Raw genomic sequence first — 26,688 nt, 5'->3', positions numbered from 1 at the left:
ATAGAATCCCTACAGTGTGGAAGCAGGCCATATGCCCCATCATGTTCACATCAACCCTCCAAAGAGCATCCTGCCTAGACTCACCCCCTGCCTGGGAGCCACACATTTTCCATGTCTAGCCTGCACGCCCCTGGGCAGTAACCACAGCACCTATGGCAAACCCACACAGACATGGTGAGAATGTGCAAACTCCACACAGGCAGTCACCTGATGCTGGAATTGAACCCAGGTCCCTGGCACAGTGAGACGGCACTGCTAGCCACAGAGCCACTGTACCCATTTAGTTCTGGGAAATAAACTGAAGTGGATAATGAAGCGAGATGGAAATGCAGGTGGGAAATGGTGATCAAAGATTCAGGTTCAATGTGTCAACAGGAAAGGATAGTGGCTAATCCTGCACTGGTTAACCTCTCACTGGTTACGTAGTGTAACATTTCCCGCACTACATATGGCTCATTGGTTACAAAGTGCTTTAGGACAACTTGAATGGTGGTATGTAAATATAAGTGTTTTGTTTCTGTTCTTGATCTGATGTAGTGCAAACAGTTGATTCGTGTTCAGGGGATCAGGGAGAGTTCACAGCCTAGCAAGAGGCCATTCAGCCCATCACATCCTGCAGAATCCATGGGTTGAAAATCAGATGGGTTCTACAGCAGCTGAGTAATCTGGCTCTTCATGGTTACCCACATTACAAAATAACCCCCTTTGTCTCCAAGGTTACTGTTCCCAATATTTGGCAGGTAGTTTTTCAATCATTAACAGGACGTCATTCGTGGAGATTACTTTGGATGTTTGATGATAGTGATGTCCTTGTTGAATTCTGATGATTCCAGGCTTAAAGGTGTAAATTCTAACAACGAAGAGAAATTTCAGCTTGGAATGGCCAAACTATTGTGTGAAAAGGTAATTTTGATATGGTGAAGTGCTGAAGCGAGAGAAATAAATGCAGCAAGTGCACAGCCAGTCAATTGGCAAGTTTCTTTGGAATAGGCACAGTCAGGAGAGGGAAACTTCTCCTTCGTAACATCAAGAACAGCACCCACTCATGTGGCATCGATAAGGTCTCCTGTGGCACAGTGGTAGTGTCGCTACCTCTGAGAGAGGAGATTTCAGTCCCAACCTGCTCCAGAAATGTAATAACATCCCTGAACAGGGTGATTAGGAAAGCTTCTGTAATATCAATAATTTAGCGAAGCTGTTAGAAAAGTACATATAGAGAGGGCTGAGTTTGCTGACACTTGGAAGAATGCATTGTATTAAGAGAACTTTTTGAGGTAAAGAATGACTTTTAAAGGATTGAAAAGAAATAATGGAAATGTATGCAGGTGAAGTGAAAAAAGAAGTGCTAATTTAAGTCGTTTTTCTTCATTTATAAAAATCGAACTGCACTTGTGCATTTTTCAAAGATCGGAGGTGTGCATGCACAGTCAGAATTTATCATCAGATCATTGGCATTGGCAGTAATTGAGTAAAAACAGGCAAGGGCTGAAGATGTGAACTGCGTCTACCACAAGGGGCAGCTAATGGGGATAACAGCTTGTGAAATCCTTTTAAAATGTTGGAAAGAGATTTACTTTTAATATCCAGCAGCAAATTCCAATGTATTGGTGAAATCACATTCTGACAGCGCACTTGGTGATGTGCAGTCATAATTAAGGTCAGGCAGCTTAATTAAAGGGCTCATCTTAACCCACTTATCCTTCCATCAAACAGCCCATCTTCAATTACTTAGCAGTGCATTGGCACATCCATTATGTCTCGGTGAGACCACTATTCTCCACTCGCGCTGCACTTTGTCCAGAAGGTTGAAAGATAATCAAGTAACTGTCTCAAGTTGTGTTAGGCCTCAACTGTCTGACATGACTTAATTATTAATATTCTGATTGTGATGTTGCAACTGTGGCACAGAGTTCTTCACTGTTCTTCTGATGTGACGTAGGGACAGAGTTTAACTCTATCAGTGCACCGCTGTATTTAATTTTGAATATACATTGAGTATCTGTAATGTAAAGGAAGACTGAAGCTGAGATATTCTGAGATCCCCCAATTCTCTTCCCCCATTGACTGTAATCAGTTTTGTTTTATTTTTGAAAAGGTAGATAGGTATGTTTCTCAGCCCCTGTTAGTGTGTGGTCACTTTAAACATGCCAGCAGCAGACTTCTGTTGGCTTAAACAAAATTAACATTTATTCACACAATCATCACAAAAGAGCTAAACACTACATCAGTCACACAACGACACACTCAATAAACATACAATTAAAGATGGACATGAACTGCTACAAGTATTAAACCAAAAGAATAGTTAGCGATTCATGTATATTGGTGATTCCATTAAAGAACGAGTTTTTCCCCAACTTGTGAACTATAATTGAGATGTAAAAACATAGAAACATAGTGATTAGATAACTAGGATTTAGCATTACTGCAAGAACCCTCAAAGAGAAGACTGTACAGCAAGTCATGGCCACTCAATGCCACCCTCTCCCAATCTTTGCCCTGGTTCCCTTCACCCATGGTCCTTCAAACCTCTATCCCCACCTATGCCCAATCTATGGCCCATAAAAATTACTCTCCCAATCTATGCCTCCATACTCATTACCCTGCTCTTTATAGCTCCTAAGCTGACCTGTGCCCACTATACCACCACCATGAACTTTTATGCACCCCATACTAATTTATTGCCAATTCATGCCAATCCATGCCCCCACCTACCAGCTTACACCCCTTCATCTTTCATGAAAACTCACCATGAGCTGACCTCAGGATCCGTGCACAGAGAAGAGTAAGTAAAATTCTATTAAATACATTTCTAAATGCATAACTCAGTCCATTGAGAAAGGCACTCTCATTGGTATGAATTTAAATTTTCATGACAATGAAGCCTTGTAAACCCAAACATCAGACACAGCAGAGAGCTGAGTGTGTAATTGACTGCAGGACTGATAGAGTGCTCTTCGCTGATGGTACCAACTTTCAGGTGAAAAACTGAACTAAACTGATCTCTCAGGTGGATTTGAAAGATCCCAAAGCACAATGTTATGGACAGGAGGGAACTCACTGGCCCACGGCGATCAGTCAATGTCGCTGAAACAGATTACCCGACAGCGCTCTCGCTGGTGTCTGTAAAAATAATCACAGTCTAAGAATATAAGGTTAGCCATTCAGAATGGCAATGCGCAAGAATTTCTTAAACTCTGGGAGTTGCAAACCTATGAAATTCTCTCCCACAGGAACATGTTGGGTGTCAGTTTGTTAGATATATTCAAGAGGGAGCTGGACGTGGCCCTTGCAGATAAAAGGATCCAGGGGTACGGAGAGAGGGCGGGAATGGGATTCTGAGATTACATGATTAGCCATGGTCGTATTGAATGGTGGTGCAGGCTCAAAGGGCTGAATGGCCTACTCCTGCTCCTATTTTCTATGTTTCTATGTTCTTCTACAATACAATACTTTGAAATTAATTAATTGTTGCTTGTGAAATGTGCTGCAGCAATGCAAGCTCTTCATCATTCCTTGAATAAAAGCAGAGCAACTCCATTCACGGTCTCCTTCCCTGCCTGGAACAAATATACACCTTCCATACTACAGCATTGGGAGAATTCATAAACAGCAGCCTCACAGCAAGTATCCTCTTCCAAAACAATCTGCCCAGTGCTAAGCCTCTGATTATTCAAAGTCAGCTCTGCTTTTCTTTCATATCCATTCGCATAAAGTCGGCGTCGCTAACTAAGTCAGCATTTATTAATATCTAATCACCCTTCAGAAGGTGGCTATGAGCTTCTTTGAATCATTGTATGGAGATCCAGAGTGTGTTAGGGAAAGATCTTCAGCATTTTGATCCAGTGACAGTGAAAGAACAATGATATATTCAGGATGGTACACAGAGGGGAGCTTGCAGGTAGTGCTCCCATGTATCTGTTGCCTTTGCCTTTCTAGTAGGTCAGGTTGAAGGATTCATGCCGCAGTGTATCTGTTGTATCGTGTACCTTGTGACTGACACCAGACTCCTGAAGCTACTAATTAAAAAACCAAAAGAACTGCAGGTGCTGTAAGTCAGGAACAAAAACAGAAGTAGCTGGAAAAGCTAAGCAGGTATTATCACTGGACTGTTAATCTAGTGACCCAGATAATGTTCTGGGAATCCCGCCGTGGCAGGTGGTGGAATTTGAATTCACTAAATATTTGGAAGCAACAGTCGAGCGATGACCATGAATCCATTGTCGATTGTTGGGGAAAACCCATCTGGTTTACTAATGTCCTTTAGGGGAGGAAACTGTCATCCTTACCTGGTCTGGCCGACATGTGACTCTTGACCCACAGCAATGTGCTTGACTTTTAACAGCCCTCTGGGCAATTAGGGATGGGGAATAAGTGCCGCCCTAGCTAGCGACACCCTTGTTCTGTGAATGAATAAATATAAAAGGTCTGGTAGCAATTGTTGGCAATAAGGGGGGAGGTCTTAGGTTGTAGGAGGATATAAACAGATTGGTCAGATGGGCAGATCAGAGGGAGATGGAAATTAACCCTGATATTCATGAGGTGATTGTTCTTTGGAAGAAGAAACAAGACAAGGGAGTATTCAATGAATGACAGGCCACTGGGAAGGTCTTTGGGCCCCATAGATCTCTGAAGGTGGCAGCACAGGCTAATAAGATAGTTTAGAAGGTATATGGGGAGCTTGCCTTTCTCGGTCGAGGCACTGATTATCAGAAGTGGGAGGTTATGTTGGAGCTGTACAGAACTTTAGTTCGGCTACACCTGGAGCACTCTGCGCAGTTCTGTTCACCCCAGTATAGGAAGGGTGCCATTCCACTGGAGCGTGTGCAGAGGAGATTCACCAAGATGTTGCCTGGGATGGAGCATTTCAGCTATGAAGAGAGGCTGGATAGGCTTGGGTTGTTTCCTTTGAAGCAGAGAGGGTTGAGCAGGGTCCTGATAGATGTGTATATGCTTATGAGGGGAATGGACAAGGTGGTTAGAAAGCAGCTGTTCCTCTTGGCGGGAGTGTAAGGAACAGGAGACCACACTTTCAAACTGAAAGGCAGAAGGTTTGGAGGGGATTTAGGGAAACCATTTTAATCCAGCGGGTGATGGAGTTCTGAATTGCGCTGCCTCAGAGGGTAGTTGAGGCAGGAAACCTCACAATCTTTAAAGAGTATTAGAAGAGCACTTGAGCTATTAGAACAATCAAGGCTATGGCCCTACTTTGGGGAAGTGGGTTTGGTGTAGGTAGTTTTGTATTTACTGACAGCACAGACTTGATGGGCCGATAGGTCTCTTCTGTATTGTATGATTGTATGACTGGTTAAGAGACTCCAACTATGACCTTTGAATGAACCTGTCAGTTTTAGTGCTGAGATAGAGTTTGTTCTTGGAATTGATGTCGAGAGGAAAATGGACTGAGACTGTCAAACCTATTTCATGTCAAACATAACAGAATGCAACCCAGCCATCATGTGGTGAATTTGAACCCAGGCCCCAGAGATAAAATACTGGTTGTGGAGAGTGAGAGAGAGAGAGAGAGAGAGAGAGAGAGAGAGGGAAGTGAGAGTTTCTGCTTTGGAAGTAAAATTGAGGTGATGTTTCAAGACTGTTTAGTGTCAAACAAAACTATCCATGAGCCATGATTTCCATAAAATCCTTACATTGTAGAAAGAGGCCATTCAGTCCATTGAATCACACTGACTCTCCAAAGAGCATCCCACTCAGATCTGCCCTCTACCCTAACCCTGTAACGCTGTATTTCCCACAGCTAATCCACCCAGCCTGCACATCCCTGGACACAGTGGGCAATTTAGCATGGCCAATCCACCTAACCTGTACATCTTTGGACTGTGGGAGGAAATTGGAGTACCCGGAGGAAACTCACTTAGACACGGGAGCATGTGCAAACATCACACACACAGTTGCCTGAGGGTGGAATTGGACCTGGGTCCCTGGTGCTGTGAGGCTGCAGTGTTAACCACTGAGCCACCGTGTTGCCCCCATAAGGGCAGTATAATGTTATTTCAAAAGTATTCTTTCATGGGAAACTGTGGAAACCTGATTGAATTAATTATACTTTTTGTTTTATTTGCAGGATGAAGGCATTGCTTACAAAGCTGTTTGATACCCATCCAGAGCATGGTTCAGAGTCAACCATATTGTTGCGGGTCTGGAGTCACATGTAGCCCAGGCAAGGATGGCAGTTTTGTTCCTAAAGGGCAGTAAGTGAACCAGATGTGATTTCCTCCAACAATTGGCAATGGCATCACGAGTTTCTTAATTGCAGATTTTCATTGAATTCAAATTCCACCATCCACAGAGGCAAGATTTGAACCCAGGTCCACAGAACATTACCTGCCTGTCTAGACTATCAGACCAGCAATAGTACCACTAGGCTATCAGCTCCCCCATAGCACTATTGGAGTTAATATGAGTTCATCAACAGAAATGGGCTTTTTTTATTTAATAAAAGTTTTCAAAATAGCTTCATCATGTGGGGGAGGCAATGGCCTAGTGGTATTATCACTGGAGTGTTAATCCAGCGACCCTGACAACATCTTGGGGAATATGAGATAAGACCTCCCTCTAACATTTTGGGAACCCAGGCTCAAACCCTGCCACAGCAAATGATGGAATTTGATTTCAATAAATACCTGGAATTAGAATTTAATGATAACCGTGAATCCATTGCCGATTGTCAGGAAAACCTATCTGGCTCTCAAATGTCCTTGGGAAGGAAATTGCCATCCTTACCTTGTCTGGCCTACATGACAATCCAGACCCACAGCAATGCAGTTGACTGTGAAGGGATGGGCAATAAATGCTGTCTAGCAGAGACACCCTCATCCCGTGACTGAATTTAAAAAAAAGGCCCCCAGAACATTAACTGCCTCTCTAGGCTAACAGGCCAACAGTAGCACCACTTGGTTATCAGTTCCCCCATAGCCTATTGGAGTTAATATGAGTTCATCCACAAAAATGAACATTTATTTTAAATAAAAGTTTTGACCTGCATGATGCAAATGAAAGCAAAACACTGAAGATGCTGGAAATCTGAAGCAAACATAGAGGATGCTTTGAAGCAGAGTCAGATCAAACTCGAACCGTTAATTCTGTTTTTTTCTCTCCACAGATGCTGGGGGAAGAATTGTTTCTCCAGCATTTTCTGTCCTTCTTCCACAGAATAACCTAATCTGACGCACTTAGACCTTCCCGACAGTTTCTAAGCAAATCCAGTGCTTTGTGATGGCGAGGCATTTTTAAAGTCTGCTGATTGTTCCCTGGACGTTTCAGCAGATGAGGGTAATAATAAGAAGCCTTCCTAAGCCAGGCTTGTCAGCAAAACCTTGCTATTTACATTTGGGGGTTTTGGTAAAGTGAGTGGGTGCATGATGGGCCAAATCCTGAAAAATCGCTTCTTGAAAGGTTGCAGGAAAACATAAGCTGAAGAGGTTCTGGGCGAGCTCATTCACATTCAAAATTCTTCAGCTTTTCTATCCTGAAATACACGGTTTATGTCAGGATTAGAGCACAAAACAGGTGGCTGTATTGCAGCATTCAACTCACACTACACTCAAATTCCCCACAGTGCTTAATAAAATCTGCACCAAATAAAATAACAGGCTCATTTAAGAGGCATTTTGCTGTTGTAATTTGTGTTAAAAAAATGCAAAGAGCTGTGAAATATGTTCCTCGCCTTGGTGCAACATTGTTAACTGGGTAACAGTGGCTTCAGATGTCAAGGTAATTACAAAGAAAGCATCAGGGTTTAATTCTGTACAGTAGGAGAATGCAAAGGATATTAATGCTAAATAAATCTTGCATTATATCAGCGTCATACAGGTCAGTTAATTTGCAGCAATGATAATCATACTATTTGGTATCCCTGGGTTGCATTCCTCAAGTATGAATATACATTTATATATTTAGAGAGAGATCTCTTTAAAATAAACTAAACTACTTTGGAGTTTAATCTATTAAAATAAAGGGACAACATGGGTCAGCAGATTTCCACTTAAGATGTGGCATATTCTCTAGTTGGAAAACTAATGTCATAAACTGCCATATAATGGTGTGTGATATTAATGGGAATTATTGTTACAAAGAACGCCAGTAAAATAATGCTGTTGCGCTGTCATTTGGCATGATTAAGATTTCCACAGTGCAGAATATGACACATGGCTCAGTGAGCATGAATGTTTCCAAATGGAAAACAATGGGAGGCATTTTGTAGCCCCCAGAGAGCAGGATCCTTTGCTCCCTTCCCACCACTGCTTCTGTCAGGGCTGGGGGAAGTGTTACACAAGGGTATAGCCTGCCACATTTTGCCCTGCAGCCTCATGGTCAAAGTGGACACGCCAGCTGCTTTCCTGATCCAGCACCCGGTGCTCATCAGAAGCAACCGAAGCCCCTGCAAAGGACCCCTCCCTATCATGTTTCCCCAGCCTCCTCCATTGCCCCATCAATCGCAGGACTCCCCTCAGTGCCTGAGTCCAAGGACACACTCTGTCAGCATCTCCTGCCTCAGTCTGCTGGTGGTCCCAGGTTTTGTCTCGGCCAAGCAAAGGAGTGAGAACCTGAAACGGTCAACTGAACTCTTCGACTGAACTCTATTATCACCTGTATTTTATAGTAAGAATACAGTAAAGTACAGTGAAAAGATTTCACATGTCAACACGATTCGGTGCCATTTTGAATAATTTAAGAATAAGGGAAAAAATATAGAAAGATATAGCTTAAAGAGAGTCCATAAGTCCTGAGCCATCAGCGTCACCTGTGTTGCCATCCCACCTCCGCTGCTTCACCAACCATCTATACGGAACCCAAACAACATCAAAATCGCCAATCTCCAGGTGCCAACTTTCGCCACTGGTAACAAAAGTGTGGAGCTGGATGAACACAGCAGGCCAAGCAGCATCTCAGGAGCACAAAAGCTGACGTTTCAGGCCTAGACCCTTCATCAGAGAGGGGGATGGGGTGAAGGTTCTGGAATAAATAGGGAGGGGGGGGGGGAGGACCGAAGATGGAGAGAAAACAAGATAGGTGGAGAGGAGAGTATAGGTGGGGAGGTAGGGAGGGGATAGGTCAGTCCAGGGATGATGGACAGGTCAAGGAGGCAGGATGAGGTGGTAGGTAGGAAATGGAGGTGCGGCTTGAGGTTGGAGGAAGGGATGGGTGAGAGGAAGAACAGGTCCATCATGGGCCTCCTGCAGTGCCACAATGATGCCACCCAAAGGTTGCAGGAACAGCAACTCATATTCCGTTTGGAAACCTTCAGCCCAATGGTATCACTGTGGACTTCACAAGCTTCAAAATCTCCCCTTCCCCCACTGCATCCCAAAACCAGCCGAGTTCTTCCCCTCCCCCCACTGCATCTCAAAACCAGCCCATCCTATCTCTGCTTCCCTAACCTGTTCTTCCTCTCACCCATCCCTTCCTCCAACCTCAAGCCGCACGTCCATTTCCTACCTACCACCTCATCCCGCCTCCTTGACCTGTCCATCTTCCCTGGACTGACCTATCCCCTCCCTACCTCCTCACCTACACTCTCCTCTCCACCTTTCTTGTTTTCTCTCCATCTTCGGTCTGCCCTCCCGTCTCCCTATTTATTCCAGTTCCCTCTCCCCATCCCTGTCTCTGATGAAGGGTCTAGGCCCGAAATGTCAGCTTTTGTGCTCCTGAGATGCTGCTTGGCCTGCTGTGTTCATCCAGCTCCACACTTTGTTATCTTGGATTTTCCAGCATCTGCAGTTCCCATTATCACTTTCGCCACTGGACCTACTTCACAGACATCACCTTCACTGTTGGTTCCAACATCACGTCCTGGGCTTTCCACAGAAAAGTAATAAGGACTTACTCAAGTTCCCTGCTGGACACACTCTACTTCACACCGGGTCGACTCTCCTCTGCGCTGGGCCTATTCTCCTCCACGGTAGCACCATTATTCTCCACGCTGGGCCCACTCTCCTCTGCAGTGGGCCAATTTCACTCCACGCTGGGCCCATTCTCCTCCGTGCTGGGCCTGCTCTCCTCCGCACTGGGCCCACTCTCCTCTGCAGTGGGCCAATTTTACTCCACGCTGGGCCCATTCTCCTCCGTGCTGGGCCTGCTCTCCTCCGCACTGGGCCCACTCTCCTCTGCACTGGGCCAATTTTACTCCACGCTGGGCCCATTCTCCTCCATGCTGAGCATACTCTCCTCTGTGCTGGCCCCACTCTCTTTCACATTGGGCACTCTCTCCTAAACACTGGGGACTCTCTCTTCCACACTGGACCCGTGCTCCTCCACTCTGGGCCCACTCTCCTCCACACTGGGCCCATGCTCCTCCACACTGGGCACACTCCCATCTATGCTAGGCCCATTCTCCTCTCTGCTGAGTACTGTCTCATCAATGCTGGGTCCCAATCTCATCCTAACTGGGCACACTGCCCTCTGTGGTGGGCACACATGCCTCTGTGCTCAGCTACTCCCCTCTGTGCTAGGTCCACTCGCCTCCATGCTGGGCACATTCTCCTCCACGCGGGACCCAATCAACTCCGTAATGGGTACTCTCTCCTCCACAATGTGTACACTCCTCCACGCTGGGTCTACTCTCTCCATGCTAGGCCCACTCTCGTCCATACTGAGCACACTGCCTCCGTGCTGGTCACACTCTCCTCCATGTTGGGCTCAATCTCCTCTGTGCTGGCTACACTCTCTTTCACGCTGGGTCCACTATCCTCCAAACTGGGTACACTGCCCTCTGTGCTGGGCAAACTCCCCTCTGTGCTCAGCTACTCACCTCCGTGCTGGGCCCACTCTCCTCCACACTGGGCCCAATCACCTCCCTAATGGGTACACTCTCCTCCACACTGTGCACACTCCTCCACGCTGGGATCACTCCCCTCCATGCTGGGTCCACTCTCCTCCACGCTGAGCATCTCTCCTCCACACTGGGCCTGCTCTCCTCTGCACTGAGCCCCATCACCTCTATGCTGGGCACACTCTCCTCTACGCTGGGTCCACTCCCCTCCATGCTGAGCCCTCTCTCCTCCGCGCTAAGCCCAATCACTTCTGTGCTGGGCACACTACCCTCCACGCTGGGAACACTCTCCTCTGTGCTGGGTACACTCTCCTTCATGCTAGGCACAATCTCGTCCACGCAAGGTACAGTCTCCTCCACGCTAGGCCCAATCACCTCCGTGCTGGGTACACTCCCCTCCACGCTGGGCACACTGTCCTCTGTGCTGGGTATACTCTCCTCAACACTGGGTACACTCTCCTCTGTGCTGGGCCCAACCACCTCCGTGCTAGGTACACTCTATTTCGTGCTGGCCATACTCTCCTCCACGCGCAGCCCAGTCACCTCTGTGCTGTCTACACTCTCTTCTGTGCTGGGCACACTCCCCTCTGTGACCGGCACGGTCTCCTCCGTGCTGGGCACAATCCCCTCCACTCTGTGCCCAATCACCTCCATACTGTGTCCACTCTCTGCCACACTGCGCCCAATCACCTCCATGCTGGGGACACGCTCTTCTGTGTTGTGGCCAATCACCTCCCGTCTGGGTACACACTCCTCCACATTGTGACCAATCAGCTCCATGCCAGGTAGACTGTCCTAAACATTGGGCATGATAACCTCCGTGCTGAGCCCACTCTCTTCTATACTGGGCCCACACCCTCCTCACGCTGTGCCCAATCACCTCTGTGCTGGGTACACACTCCTTCATGCTGGGCACACTCTCCTCCATGCGCGGCCCAATCACCTGCGTGCTGTATACACTCCCTTCCGTGCTGTATACACTCCCTTCCGTGCTGGGTACACTCCCTTCCGTGATTGGCCAACAGTCCTCCGTGCTGGGTACACTCGACTCCACACAGTGCCGAATCACTTCTATGCTGGGTGCACTCTCCTCCATGCTGAGCACAATCTCCTCCACTCTGTGCCCAATCACCTCCATGCTGTGGACATTCTCTTCCACGCTGGGCCCACTCTCGTCCACGCTGGGCCCAAATACCTCAATGTTGGATACACTCTCTTCCTCGCTGTACCCAATCACCTCCATGCTGGGCATACTCACCTCCGTTCTGGGCTCACTCTCCTCCACATGGTCCCCACTCACCTCCATGCTGGGCATACTCACCTCCGTGTTGGGCCCACTATCCTCCACATGGTCCCCAATCACCTCCATGCTGGGCATACTCACCTCCTTGCTGGGCTCACTCTCCTCCACGCTCTGCCGAATCAGTTCCATGCAGGGCCAACTCTCCTCCACGCCCTGCCCAATCAGCTCCATTTTGGATACACTCTCCTCCATGCTGTCTACACCCTCCTCCATACTGGGCACAATCTCCTGCACGCTGTACACAATCACCTCCATTTTCAGTACACTCTCCTCTATGTTGGGCCAACTCTCCTCTATGCTGGGCACACTCACCTCCACACTGTGCCCGATCACCTCCATGCTCTCTTCCGTGCTGTGACCAATCATCTCTGTGCTGGGTACACTCTCTTCCACGCTGGGCCTACTCTGTTCTACGCTGGCCACACTCTCCTCTGTGCTAGTCACACTCTCCTCCATGCCTGGCACACTCCCCTCCACACAGTGCCGAATTGCCTCCGTGCTGGGCCCACTCTCCTCCATGCTGAGCACACTCCCCTCCGTGCTGGGCCCACTCTCCTCCACGCTGAGTATACTCTACTTTACGCGGTGCCCAATCACCACTGTGCTGAGCACAATATCCTCCATGCTGTGTCCAATCACTTCCGCACTGGGCACACTGTCCACTGTGATGGGCACACTCTCCTCCATGCAGGGTCTACTCTCCACCACGCTGGGCCCAAACACCTCTGTGCTGGGCACACTCTCTTCCATGCTGGTCCTACTGTCCTCTACACTGGGCACACTCTGCTATGTGCTAGTCACACTCTCCTCCACGCCTAGCACACTCTCCTACACATGATGCCCAATCACCTCCGTGCTGGGTACACTCTCCTCCAAGGCTGGGCCTACTCTCCGCTACGCTGGGCAGACTAGCCTCCGTGTTAGTCACACTCTCCTCCACACCTGGCACACTGTCCTCCACACGGTGCCCAATCACCTCCATTTTGGGTACACTCTCCTCTTAGCTGGGCCTACTCTCCTCTATGCTGGGCACACTCTCCATGCCTGGCACAATCTCATTCACGCTGTGCCTAATCACCTCCATGCTGGGCACGCTCTCCTCCTGCTGGGCACACTCTACTCCATGCTGGGCACAATCTCCTCCGTGCTGGGAACACTCTCCTCCATGCTGGGCACAATCTCCTCCACGCTGGGCACAATCTCCTTCGCGCTCTGCCCAGTCACCTCCATGCTGGGAATACTGTCCTCCACACGGGGCCCATTCTCCTCCACACTGGGTGATCTCAAGCTCCTGATATGGAACCTACTTGAGGCCCATGCACTGGGCCCACTGAAGGTCTGTGGTTGACTTGCTGAAGATCCGTGCTGACATGTCCCTGCTACCAATACCATCCAAGCTCAGGGCAAGAGGGAAGTAAAGCTATAGAGAGGAAGGAAAAAGGAAAGGGGAGGGAAAGGAAAAAAGAACAAAACAAAAGTGTCCAAAGCAGATGAGCTTCAGCACAGGAGCTCTACTCCAGTGCCATCTTGTTCATCGTAACATTGGCTGGGATATAAAGCACTGCACCAGTTCTCCAAAGAATCCAGAGGGTCATTATAGCCTTGTGCTTGATACTAATGCAGCGTGTGAATATTTAAGTAGTTGCAATGTGAACGTACTCTGATGCTAAGCCTCATATCACACCAGGGGCAATTATGTATCTCAGACTGAATGCAGCTAGCTAATAGGTAACACAGTGTGGAGCTGGAGGGACACAGCAGGCCAGGAAGCATCAGAGGAGCAGGAAAGCTGACGTTTCAGGTTGGGACACTTCTTCAGAAATGGGGGAGGGGGGAAGGGGTCTCTGAAATAAATAGAGAGAGGAGGGGTGGGGCTGGGGAAGGTAGGTGGGATGGTGATAGGTGAGTGTAGGTAGGTAGTGGTGGGGATTGGTCAGTGAGGTGGGAGGAGCGGATAGGTGGGTGAGAAGATTGGCAGGTCAGTGAGGCGGGGATGAGAGGGAGGGTTGGTCATGGGATGAGGCCAGAGATGGGGGAGATCTTGAAGATAGTAAGGACCACATTGAGACCATTGGGCTGTAGGCTCCCGAGGCGGAATACGAGGTGCTGCTCCTCCAGTTTCTGGGTGGCGTTGTCATGATACTGGAGGAGGCTCAGGATGGAGGTGTCATCCAGGGAGTGGGAGGTGGAGTTGAAATGCTTCGCGGCTGGAAGGTGTTGTGGCTTGTCGTGAACAGAGCGCAGGTGCTCTACAAAGCGGTCTCCAAGCCTCTGCTTGGTCTCCCCCATGTAGAGGAGGCCGCAGCGGATGCAATAGCTAATATTAACGGATGTGGAGGTGAACATCTGTCTGATGTGGAAGGTGTTCCTTGGATGGAGGTGAGGGGGGAGGTGTAGGGGCAGGTGTAGCACTTCCTGCAGGTGCAGGGAAACGTGCCAGGGGTGTTTGGGTTAGTGGGGAGTGTGGAGCGGACAAGGGAGTCGTGGAGGGAGTAGACCCTAAGGAAGGCAGATAGTGGTGGAGAGGGAAATATATCTTTCATTGTGGAGTCAGATTGCAGGTAGCGGAAGTGGAGGAGAATGATACGTTGAATCCAGAGGTTAGTGGGGTGATACATGAGGGGTAGGGGGATTCTGTCTTTGTTTTTGTTGTGGGACAGGGATGTGAGGACAGAGGAGTAGGAAACACAAGAGATGTGGTCGAGTCTGTTTTTGAAGATGGGATATTGCTCTCTTTGAAATAAGAGGGCATCTGAGGTGTTCAGGAGTGGAACATCCCATCTTGGGAGCAGATACAGCAGAGGCGAAGGAATTGGGAATGGGGGTCGCATTCTTGCAGGGAAAGGTGGGTGAGAGGAGGTGCATTCTCAGTAACAGTGGGAGTCTGTGGGCTTGAAATAGATATCAGTTTTGAGGTGGTCACCAGAGATGGAGACGGGGTCCAGGAAGGAGAGAGTGGTCCAGGTGAAGTTGATGTTCAGGTGCAAGGTGTGAGTAAAATTGATGAACTGTTTCAGCTCCTCGTGGAAGCACGAGGCGGTACTGATACAGTCATCGATGTAACAGAGGAAGAGATGGGGGATAGAGCCAGTGTAGCTGCAGAAGAGGGTCTGTTCCACATATATGTAATATGTAGTCAACCAATTTATTATTGGGTGCCAAAGATGCCACATGGGCAACTTTTTCCCATCCCCTCTCCGTGGTCTCAGTAGGGTAGCCTGGATTAATGCCAGCACTAAGGATTGATGGCTGTAAATCCATCTAAGACATCATAGATGGTTCTGGAAAAGACCAACAAATTGAAGATTCACCACTCCTAGACTGATCAAGGGTCGTAAAGTAGCTGCATGGTGAGCCAGACAAGTGCAAGCGAGCTTATGGCTTCAAGATATACTGAGGTGGTGGGTACTTTCCCAGCCAAATAACATCTGCCCAGAGGCATATCATGTGTGGGGCAAGAGTGAAATCAGGCAATGGTTAATCACCTCAGCTCTTAAAAACCTACTTGTTCCAATCTAATTGACACCATTGGTAAAAAAAAAAGTCCTTCTCCAGTCCCCATTGGCTGTTCATTGAGTTTTTTGAGTTGTTGCTGTGGCAACAGTAGAATGTCAGAGAATTTTCTTTCATTAGCTCATTGGATAAGGGGGTTGCTGGCTGGGCCAGCATTTATTGTCCATCCCCGAAGGCAGTTAAGGGTCAACTGTGGGTCAGGAGTCGCATGTAGGCCAGATCAGATAAGGATGGTGGTTTCCTTCCCTAAAGGGAATTAGTGAACCAGATGGGTTTTTAACAGTAATTAGAGCCAGATTCTTGGTCACCATTAGACTCTAAATTCCAGATATTTTATCAAATTCAAATTCTACCTTGTTCCAATGCAAGATTCAACACTGGGTCCCCAGAATGTTACCTGGGCCTTTGGATTAACAGTCCAGTGATAACGTCACTAGACCCTTTGCCTCACCACTTCCTGGAACAAATGAGTAGAAAAAGGAAAGATGGAGACAGAATATTGAGTCAGGCTTTCTTCCTCCTGACACCCCGAATGAGCCTTTATCCTTGTTATAGACTCTCTAGCCAGGCACAGCATTTAGCCTGTCAAGTCTCCTAACAGCTTTGTACATAATCAGCAAATTGGCATCAATACAAAGGCCAATTATGTGGGAGACTGGTGAGAAAGCATATCAGCAATTCTTGGATAAGGAACATGAGGATAAAGGAAACAGTCACTATCCACAATATCGAGGAAAGAGTATCAAATCCTCTCATCCCTTAATTTAATTGCAACCAGTTTCTTCAAAGCTCAAAGAGCTGAAATGTTAAGACTGACACATGAAGGATGTTGAGATAAAGGTATAATTCCTGGCTTTGCTTTCTCCCTAATGAAAATGAATTGAATATTTGTGTATCTCTCATACCTCTAAACTGTCCTAATTTATTCTTTATTGTGAAAAATCTATATTTGATCATGGACAACCCAGGAAGACCATAATTCAACAAATTAGATAGCACCAGTCAGATTGGGGGAGAGTGGTGTTACCGTAGAAGGGCATTTGCTGTCTTCTCGGGAAGACTAATATGCAACAGGAGCCTTCAATTCATGGTATAGTGCCCAGGATGGTATGTATTTCACTGAGCTGACACTCCCAGTTAGGCACAGGGCTATTGAAGATTGCTTTTGTATCTGTACACCCCACTCCAACAGGCATGCATTTCAAAGGTAAGAAAATCAACCTGCTATGTTATGCCTCAGTCGGGTAGCGCACTGGAAATCAGGGCCTGCCATTCCTGGAGTAATTACAAACTTAAAAGATTCTGTACAAGTGCACAATATTTCCCAATTCTCAGGTCTTTTAAACCCAGGCTGTCAGAAGGCACATGCCAAGTTTCTACACTTAACACAAATTATGCTTTATTACAAATATGTTAGCTTCATAACAGGTATATAATTATGAACCATTGGCAAGTGGCACTAATAATTAAAACTCTAATCCCCTTGTAAGCTTTCCCTCATACATGCACACACAAACACAGGATGTAAGTTTTCTTGCTGAGCTGCAAGGCTCGTTTTCAGACATTTTGTCACCATTCTAGGTAACATCATCAGTGAGCCTCCGGTGAAGCGCTGGTGTTATGTCCCACTTTCTATTTATCTGTTTAGGTTTCCTTGGGTTGGTAATGTCATTTCCTGTGTTGATGTCATTTCCTGCATTGGTGGTGTCATTTCCTGTTCTTTTTCTTAGAGGGTGGTAGATGGGCTCCAAATCAATGTGTTTGCTGATGGAGTTCCGGTTGGAATGCCATGCTTCTAGGAATTCTCGTGCGTGTCTCTGTTTGGCTTGTCCTAGGATGGATGTGTTGTCCCAATCAAAGTGGTGTCCTTCCTCATCTGTATGTAAGGATATGAGTGATAGTGGGTCATGTCTTTTTGTGGCTAGTTGATGTTCATGTATCCTGGTGGTTAGCTTTCTGCCTGTTTGTCCAATGTAGTGTTTGTCACAGTTCTTGCACACAAACACACATAGACAAACACACAGAGGAAAATAAAGCATGGGTGCTATGGATGGAAAACACTGGAAAATCAGTTCAGTCGTCATTGCTCACAGGATCTGCTGAGATGGTTCTTGTTCTGATCAGAAGGCCGCTTCCCCGTCTTCCTTTTCCAGATGCTTCCACTTGTTTGCAAAAGGCATATGGTAGCTGTTAACTTTATAAATCATCTCTGACTTATTAATTAAAAAGAACACATCTCACAGCAACTGCTGAAACACAATTAAACTGATTTTCTTCAAGCTGAGAATGCAGGGAACAGAGAGAGATGTTCAGCTGGTTGTGGTCAGAAGCTTCTCACTTATTCACATCCGCAAGCTGTTCACTTAACTGAGAGCCAATCTTATTGTTGTTGGCAGGCAGAAGAACTAAGCCTTTGATAACTGGTCCTAGCCTACAGCCCAATCAGCTTTTTGTGCCATCCAAAGCTTCATCTGTTTCCACCCTCCCAGCTCCAGTTCGTCTGCGACGACACTTCTGGAGCAAGCAGCTGTATAAACATTGCTTACAATGAGCATCAGCTTACTTGCCTTCAAAACATGCAGTAATCCGTGCAGCAATTCTTCATTTTAGAACAGTTCATTTTAGTTTGTAAATGGAAATGAAAAAGACAAAGTTTTGCAGCTAAAATTTTTTTTAAAATCTCTTTTGCCAGCCACCTTAAATATACACCCTTTGGTTTTAATAGAGTCAGAGAGTTGTATAGTGCAGAAGCAAACACTTCTGTCCAATGTGACCATGCCGACCAGACATCCAAATGTGCCCTAGCCCCATTGGCCAGCATTTGGCCCATATCCCTCTAAACCCTTCATATACATAGCCAGACGCCTTTTAAATGTTGTAATTGTACCAGCCTCCACCACTTCCTCTGGCAGCTCATTCCATACATGCACCACCCTCTGCATGAAAAAGTTACCCCTCAGGTCCTGACAATGTTACCTAACAGGGTGACGAAACATCTGTGATCAAGCACACCAGTCTTTGTGTCTTTCTGCAGAAGGGTCCCGACCCGAAACGTCAAGCTTTCCCGCTCCTCTGATGCTGCTTGGCCTGCTGTGTTCATCCAGCTTCACACCGTGTTATCTCAGTCTTTGTGTGGTATTTTGTATTATTTTAGTTTTATTGGTTGTGGCTATGGGATCCTTTATGTTCGTCAGTAGCTGTCGCAGGATGGTTGTTGGTTGTGGGCTCCCCGATAACTAGGGGTCTAAGAAATCTTGACGTCATCTCTGATATGTTCCTGATGCACAGTAGGGTGACTAGTGTGTCTGGCCGCTCTGTGTCTTCTTGTTGTGGTCTGTCGTGGAAGTAACGGTGGATTGTGCTTTTTGGGTATCCATTCCTTTCAAAGACTCTGTATAAGTGCTCCTGTTCGGCTTTGCGCAAGTCTGGATTGCTGCAATATGTTGTGGCCCAATGCAGCTCTGTTTATGGGTGTTGGTGTGGTTGCTGCTGTAATTGACCAGATACTAGCTAAGCTTCCATCATTTTAAATGGCACTATCAAATTTCTTTTTAGCTTCTCTGCTCTAAGAACCCCAACTTCTTCAGTTACCAACAGCAGCAATATGAGCTTGAACTAATTCTTAACATATAAATGTCAGTTGTAGCATATCTACCAGTATTGGGAGCAACAAATTTGAACCAAATCTAAGTCCATTCTGACACTTTATACATTTATCAATCGACCGCCTTGAGAAGAAGGGAAAAAGGAAAAGTCAATAGCAATAACAAAGATAGTAAACATAGGAAGGATGTTGCATTTATATATTGCCTTTCATAAGTTCAGAATGTCCCAAATTGCTCTATATCCAATAAGGTAATTTTGAAGCATTGTTATTGTTGATATGGAGGAAATATAGAGTCATGGAGTTATACAGCATGGAAACATCCATGCTGACCACATATCCTAAACTGATTTGCCAGCATTTGACCCATATCCATTAAAACTCCTCCTATTCATGTACCCATCAAGAAGCCTTTTAATTGTTGTAAGAAAATTGCAGCACAGGAACAGGCCCTTCAGCTCTCCAAGTCTAAGTGTATTTGTACCAGTCTCCACCAATTCCTCTGGCAGCTTGTTCCAGACATGCACCAGCCTCTGTGTGAAAAGTTTGCTCTTCAGATCCTTTCTAAATATTTCCCCTCCCACAGTAAATCTATGCCACCTCGTTTTGGACTCCCCTACCCTTGACTATTTGCCCTATCCATGTCCCTCATGGTTTTATAAACCTCTATAAAGTCACCTCTCAGTATGCCAGCTTTAAGGACATTTAAATGGTCATTGGATAAACATATGAATGATAATAGAATAGTGTAGGTTAGATGGGCTTCAGATCGGTATGACAGGTCGACGCAACATCATGGTCCGAAGGGCCAGTACTGCGCTGTAATATTTTATGTTCTATGTTCTATTTATGCACATCAAGCTCAAATGAGCAACAAGGTGATATTGGCTGGGTAATCTGTTTCTGTGAGATGTTGGCAGAGAAATAAACATTGACCAAGATACTGGGGAAAACTGTCCAACTCTTCTTCCAAATAGTAAGTAAGGAATTGTTTACATTCACCTGAAAGGGGCAGACTGGAGCTTTGGTTTAACATCTCACCCGAGAACAGCACCTTTCACAATGCAGGCAAAGTGTTTAAATAGTTTCTGTTATTATTAACACATTATGATCTCAAAGCTCTCTTATGCTTCTTGACTCAACCTGTTGGAAAGTAACAATAGTTTTGGGGATTGCCCTTTTATAGAATGAATGAGACGCAAAACCTGCGAAGTAAATTTGCAGCATTTACAGCCCTGGCAGGTCACATCAGTGCCAACTCAGTTTCCTTTACTCAAAGTGCACCAGTGAGATTATGACTTCGTATATAATTCAGGATCTGAACGGCCCTTATTTCTCAGAGACATTGTGAAGAGTTCCTGTTTTGATGTATTTGTCAAATGTAGATAGTGAATGTTATTGCTTTTGAAGCTCAGTCTAAACAGATTGCAATAAGAATATTGCTTGCTTAAGGCTTTGCTCAGTAGGATTTGTGTCTTCTCTTGCACAGTTCTATTAAGGCAGTGAGGAAAAACCATAAGTATTATTAAAGTCGACCTTTCATCTTTCTTTCTGAAAACAAACTATGATCAATCTATTAAACAGTATAATATTTACTCCTTACAGAATAGCTGTGCACAAGATACACGTGTGGCACTGATTCCTATAAGCTTTATGTACACAGCTCTCAAAATGGTTTACTGGGTAAATGATGAACATTAACACTGATGAGAGCAAACAATATGGGCCAGCAAGACCCAAGGTTTAATCCTTGGCGTGTTGCCTTAAATTTTTAAAAAATTTATTCGTTTGTAAGATGTGGGTGTTGCTGGCTGGGCCCAGCATTTATTGCCCATCCCTAGTTGCCCCTTGAGAAGGTCATGGTGAGCTGCCTTCTTGCACTGTTGCAATCCACCTGCTGTGCGTTGACCGTCAATGCCCTTAGGGTGATTTCTTTGAGCTTTGTAGTGATTGGTACAATTGAGAGACTTGCCTGGCCATTTCAGAGGGTAATTGTGAGTCAACCACATTGCTGTGGGTCTGGAGTCACATGTAGGCCAGACCACGTAGGGCTGGCAGATTTCCTTAGTGAACCAGATGGACTTTCCCAACATCAACAATGACTTTGTGGTGATCAGTAGGTTCCTAATTCCAGACTTTTTAAAAATGAATTCAAATTCCACTGTAGCGGGATTCAAACCCATATCCCCAGAACATTAGCTGAGTTTCCTGGATTAATAGACTAACAATAATATCACTCGGCCATCACCTCTGCTGTTTTAAACACGCACATGAGCATTACTGGTATTTATTATCCACCTGATGTTGCCCTGAGAGGGTGGTGAGCCTGCTCCAGGCCAACTTTAATAGGCATTTAACAGCCACCTATGATGGAGTAGGACAGGAGTCACATACAGTACAGACCAGGTAAAGGTGATCCTAAATGATAACACCGAAACAGCCCTGGCAGGTCACATCAGTGCCAACTCAGTTTCCTTTACTCAAAGGAGTAATTAAGAGTTGTTACAAGAACGTAACTCCCTGTCACTGGGCTGTAATGAATTTGCTCGTTATAACCTCTCAGTGTCACGAGTGCTCAGTCGGCATCTCTTGCTGTAAACAATCTGAAAAGGTGATGGGTAACCAGCCAAGGCACTATCTTTCAAAAGTGAAGTTATATCGTGGTTTTGTCTGACAGCTGCATTCATGAAGAAGAGCAGAGGAGATCCTTAACCAATATTTCTTCCTAAATCAAATCACCACAGCAAATGAACTGTGTTTTTTTAATTGTGGGTGCTTGTTGTGCATAAATTGGTTGCCACATTTCCTGACATTACAACAATGGCCAAATTCAGAAAAACGTAAACTTGTTTGTACAGTATTTTGGGACATACTGATGTCGCAAAGACTTCATGCAAGAATACCAAAAAAACAAAGGATTGTGAACGCTCGTGTTCTGAAAGAAGGGTCATAGGACTTGAAGCATTCACTCTTTTTCTCTCTCCACGGATGTTGCAAAACCTGCTGAGTTTCTCCAGCATTATCTGTGCTTGTTTTATGCATGGGCCTATTGTTTTCATTGCTTTCCTGATGGTTGGTTGCTGCATTTGTGCAAACAAGGGGCAAGGGGGTGTTTGAGGTTGACTGGAATACCTTAAGGGTATAACAACTGACCAATACCCTTAAGTGAAGACTGGCAACTTGGAAGTGGTACCCAGTGCCAGCAGTGACAGAACATTCCGAGAGTATTCTTCTCGGGAGAGTAGGAGAAAGGAGGAAAAAGACATCACAGGAAATATTGATGAGATTTAGATTGGATTTGGGTAGGACAGCAAAAAGCTGAGCCTAGAAGATGAGTAGGATGCTTACTTTGCATCTTAGGTCAAATCTTGAGTTGTCATCAATGATCTGCATCCATAAGGTGTCATCCAACCACGCTGACAGACCATCCACTATGTCATTTAGGCCAAGTTAGGGCACTTTTTCTTTATTTATTCATGGGATGAGGGCATCACTAGCTGGGCCAGCATTTATAGCCCATTTCTAATTGCCCAGTGAGTAGCTAAGAGTCAAGCACAATGGTGTGGGTCTGGAGTCACATGTAGGCCAAACCAGGTGACAACAGCAATTTCTTTCCCTAAAGAATGTAAGTGAACCAGTTGGGCTATTTTCATCAACCGACCATGGATTAGTGACCATCATTAGACACTCATATCCAGATTTTTGTGGAATTCAAATTCTACTACCTGCCATGGTGGAATTCAAACCCAGGTCCCCAGAATGTTACCTGGGTCACTGGATTAACAGTCCAGCAAAAATATCACTAGGCTGTCAATAATTTGGGGGTACCCACACAGTAGGCAAACCACGCCACCCCCTATACCATGGTTTCACCTCTCCCCGCCACTACATTCCCCTTTCCCCGATTTTCCTCAAATTAAGATGAGCTCCCTGTGTCAGAACTGGACAACTCCTGTTCACTCCTAATGACCTGTGACCCTTATCCCCTCTCAGCCGCCTGCAATAAATTGTTAGTAGATAGCAACGGCACCTTGTATTGGTGTAGGAACTTTAACAGAACAAAATTGTCCGAGTGCTTGAAGCTGTCGGGGCTTGCTGTAATCTGTTATAAGGAGGCTTTCAAACGCCAACAGAATTGGAGCAGGGTCCCATGAAGGAAAGACTTTGTGTTTGGCCAAGATATTGAATGATATTTCAGAGGGAGAGAAGAAAGGGCAGTTGGCCAACATTGATAAAGCACTTCATCTGAGTAAGGGCAAAGAGCTGAAAGAAGCAGGATCATTACCATTGATAATGGGAACTGCAGATGCTGGAGATTCCAAGATAATAAAATGTGAGGCTGGATGAACACAGCAGGCCAAGCAGCATCTCAGGAGCACAAAAGCTGACGTTTCGGGCCTAGACCCTTCATCAGAGAGCTTTTTTTTTGGGATGAGGTTAGTAGGGAGCTGGGGGTGCGGCTTGGGGTGGGAGGAAGGGATGGGTGAGAGGAAGAACCGGTTAGGGAGGCAGAGACAGGTTGGACTGGTTTTGGGATGCAGTGGGTGAGGGGGAAGAGCTGGGCTGTTTGTGTGGTGCAGTGGGGGGAGGGGATGAGCTGGGCTGGTTGAGGGATGCAGTAGGGGAAGGGGAGATTTTGAAACTGGTGAAGTCCACATTGATACCATATGGCTGCAGGGTTCCCAGGCGGAATATGAGTTGCTGTTCCTGCAACCTTCGGGTGGCATCATTGTGGCAGTGCAGGAGGCCCATGATGGACATGTCATCAAGAGAATGGGAGGGGGAGTGGAAATGGTTTGCGACTGGGAGGTGCAGTTGTTTGTTGCAAACTGAGCGGAGGTGTTCTGCAAAGCGGTCCCCAAGCCTCCGCTTGATTTCCCCAATGTAGAGGAAGCCGCACCGGGTACAAGTGGATGCAGTATACCACATTGGCAGATGTGCAGGTGAACCTCTGCTTAATGTGGAATGTCATCTTGGGGCCTGGGATGGGGGTGAGGGAGGAGGTGTGGGGGCAAGTGTAGCATTTCCTGCGGTTGCAGGGGAAGGTGCCGGGTGTGGTGGGGTTGGAGGGCAGTGTGGAGCGAACAAGGGAGTCACGGAGAGAGTGGTCTCTCCGGAAAGCAGACAGGGGAGGGGATGGAAAAATGTCTTGGGTGGTGGGGTCGGATTGTAAATGGCGGAAGTGTCGGAGGATAATGCGTTGTATCCGGAGGTTGGTAGGGTGGTGTGTGAGAACAAGGGGGATCCTCTTGGGGCGGTTGTGGCGGGGGCGGGGTGTGAGGGATGTGTCGCGGGAAATGCGGGAGACGCGGTCAAGGGCGTTCTCGATCACCGTGGGGGGAAAGTGCGGCCCTTAAAGAACTTGGACATCTGGGATGTGCGGGAGTGGAATGTCTTATCGTGGGAGAAGATGCGGCGGAGGCGGAGGAATTGGGAATAGGGGATGGAATTTTTGCAGGAGGGTGGGTGGGAGGAGGTGTATTCTAGGTAGCTGTGGGAGTCGGTGGGCTTGAAATGGACATCAGTTACAAGCTGGTTGCCTGAGATGGAGACTGAGAGGTCCAGGAAGGTGAGGGATGTGCTGGAGATGGCCCAGGTGAACTGAAGGTTGGGGTGGAAGGTGTTGGTGAAGTGGATGAACTGTTCGAGCTCCTCTGGGGAGCAAGAGGCGGCGCCGATACAGTCATCAATGTACCGGAGGAAGAGGTGGGGTTTGGGGCCTGTGTAGGTGCGGAAGAGGGACTGTTCCACGTAACCTACAAAGAGGCAGGCATAGCTGGGGCCCATGCGGGTGCCCATGGCCACCCCCTTAGTCTGTAGGAAGTGGGAGGAGTCAAAAGAGAAGTTGTTGAGTGTGAGGACGAGTTCAGCTAGGCGGATGAGAGTGTCGGTGGAGGGGGCCTGGTCGGGCCTGCGGGACAGGAAGAAGCGGAGGGCCTTGAGGCCATCTCCATGCGGAATGCAGGTGTACAGGGACTGGAAGTCCATGGTGAATATGAGGTGTTGGGGGCCAGGGAATTGGAAGTCCTGGAGGAGGTGGAGGGCGTGGGTGGTGTCACGGACGTAGGTGGGGAGTTCCTGGACCAAAGGGGAGAAAATGGAGTCCAGATAGGTGGAGATGAGTTCGGTGGGGCAGGAGCAGGCTGAGACGATGGGTCGACCGGGGCAGGCAGGTTTGTGGATTTTGGGAAGGAGATAGAAACGGGCCGTGCGGGGTTGGGGAACAATGAGGTTGGAGGCTGTGGGTGGAAGGTCCCCTGAGGTGATGAGGTCATGAACGGTGTTGGAGATGATGGTTTGGTGCTCGGGTGTGGGGTGATGATCGAGGAGGCGGTAGGAGGTGGTGTCGGAGAGTTGGCGTCTGGCCTCGGCGATGTAGAGGTCAGTGCGCCATACTACCACTGCGCCACCCTTGTCTGCGGGTTTGATGGTGAGGTTGGGGTTGGAGCGGAGGGAGCGGAGGGCTGCCCGTTCTGCGGGGGAGAGGTTGGAGTGGGTGAGAGGGGTGGAGAGGTTGAGGCGGTTAATGTCTCGACGGCAGTTGGAATGAAGAGGTCGAGGGAGGGTAGGAGGCCTGGGGGTGGTGTCCAGGAGGAGGACTTGTGTTGGAAGCGGGTGAAGGGGTCAGTGGAAGGAGGGTTGGGTTCCCGGTTGAAGAAGTAGGCATGCAGGCGAAGACGGCGGAAAAACTGCTCTATGTCCGACCGTGACTGGAATTCGTTGATGTGTGGTTGTAGGGGGACAAAGGTGAGCCCCTTGCTCAGGACTGACCGTTCGTCCTCAGTCAGTGGGAGGTCTGGGGGGGATGGTGAAGATTCGGCAGGGCTCAGGGTGGCTGTCTTCTCTGGGGTTGCAGGCTGTGGAGGTTGTGGGCGGAGCGATGATGTCGTCGGCCGTGGGCGGGGTTCCGTCGGCCGTGGGCGGGGTTCCGTCGGCCGTGGGCGGGGTTTCGCCGGCCGTGGGCGGGGTTCCGTCGGCGTCGACCGTGGGCGGGGTTCCGTCGGCGTCGACCGGGGGCGGGGTTCCGTCGGCGTCGACCGTGGGCGGGGTTGCGTCGGCGGTTGGAGGATCGGGGTGGGCGGCAGCAGCTGAGGTGAGGGTGGTGTTTGGGGTGTTGTACCTGGACGTGGAGGTGGTGACTGCAGCAGCGGTTCCGGAAGTGGTGTGGCCGGCGGAGGTGGATGTGACGTCATCGGTGGGGTCTCCGGCCGTGTCCTCATGGTCAATGGCGGCGGGTGCATGGTGGGGGAGGGGCAGGGACACAGTCGGGATTTGGGAGGCGCAGGAATCCTCTTGTGGGTGGCAGGGGCCCGTGAGTTGGTAGTACTTACGATTTTTGGTGTCCAGTAAAGCTGAGTGGAACTGGGTGTTCAGTCTGTGGATCCTGCGGAGGATAAAAAACAGCAGGGGTCCTTTGCAGGTCTGGGAGAGGGAGGCTCTGAGCTGGGGCAGGCTGGATTGCAGTGCCTGGAGGTGCCG

This window comes from Stegostoma tigrinum, chromosome 26 (genome assembly GCF_030684315.1).
Source record: "Stegostoma tigrinum isolate sSteTig4 chromosome 26, sSteTig4.hap1, whole genome shotgun sequence".
NCBI classification, from domain to species: Eukaryota; Metazoa; Chordata; class Chondrichthyes; order Orectolobiformes; family Stegostomatidae; genus Stegostoma; species Stegostoma tigrinum.
The sequence above is the reverse complement of the archived record's forward strand: the minus strand, read 5'-3'. Positions refer to the sequence as shown.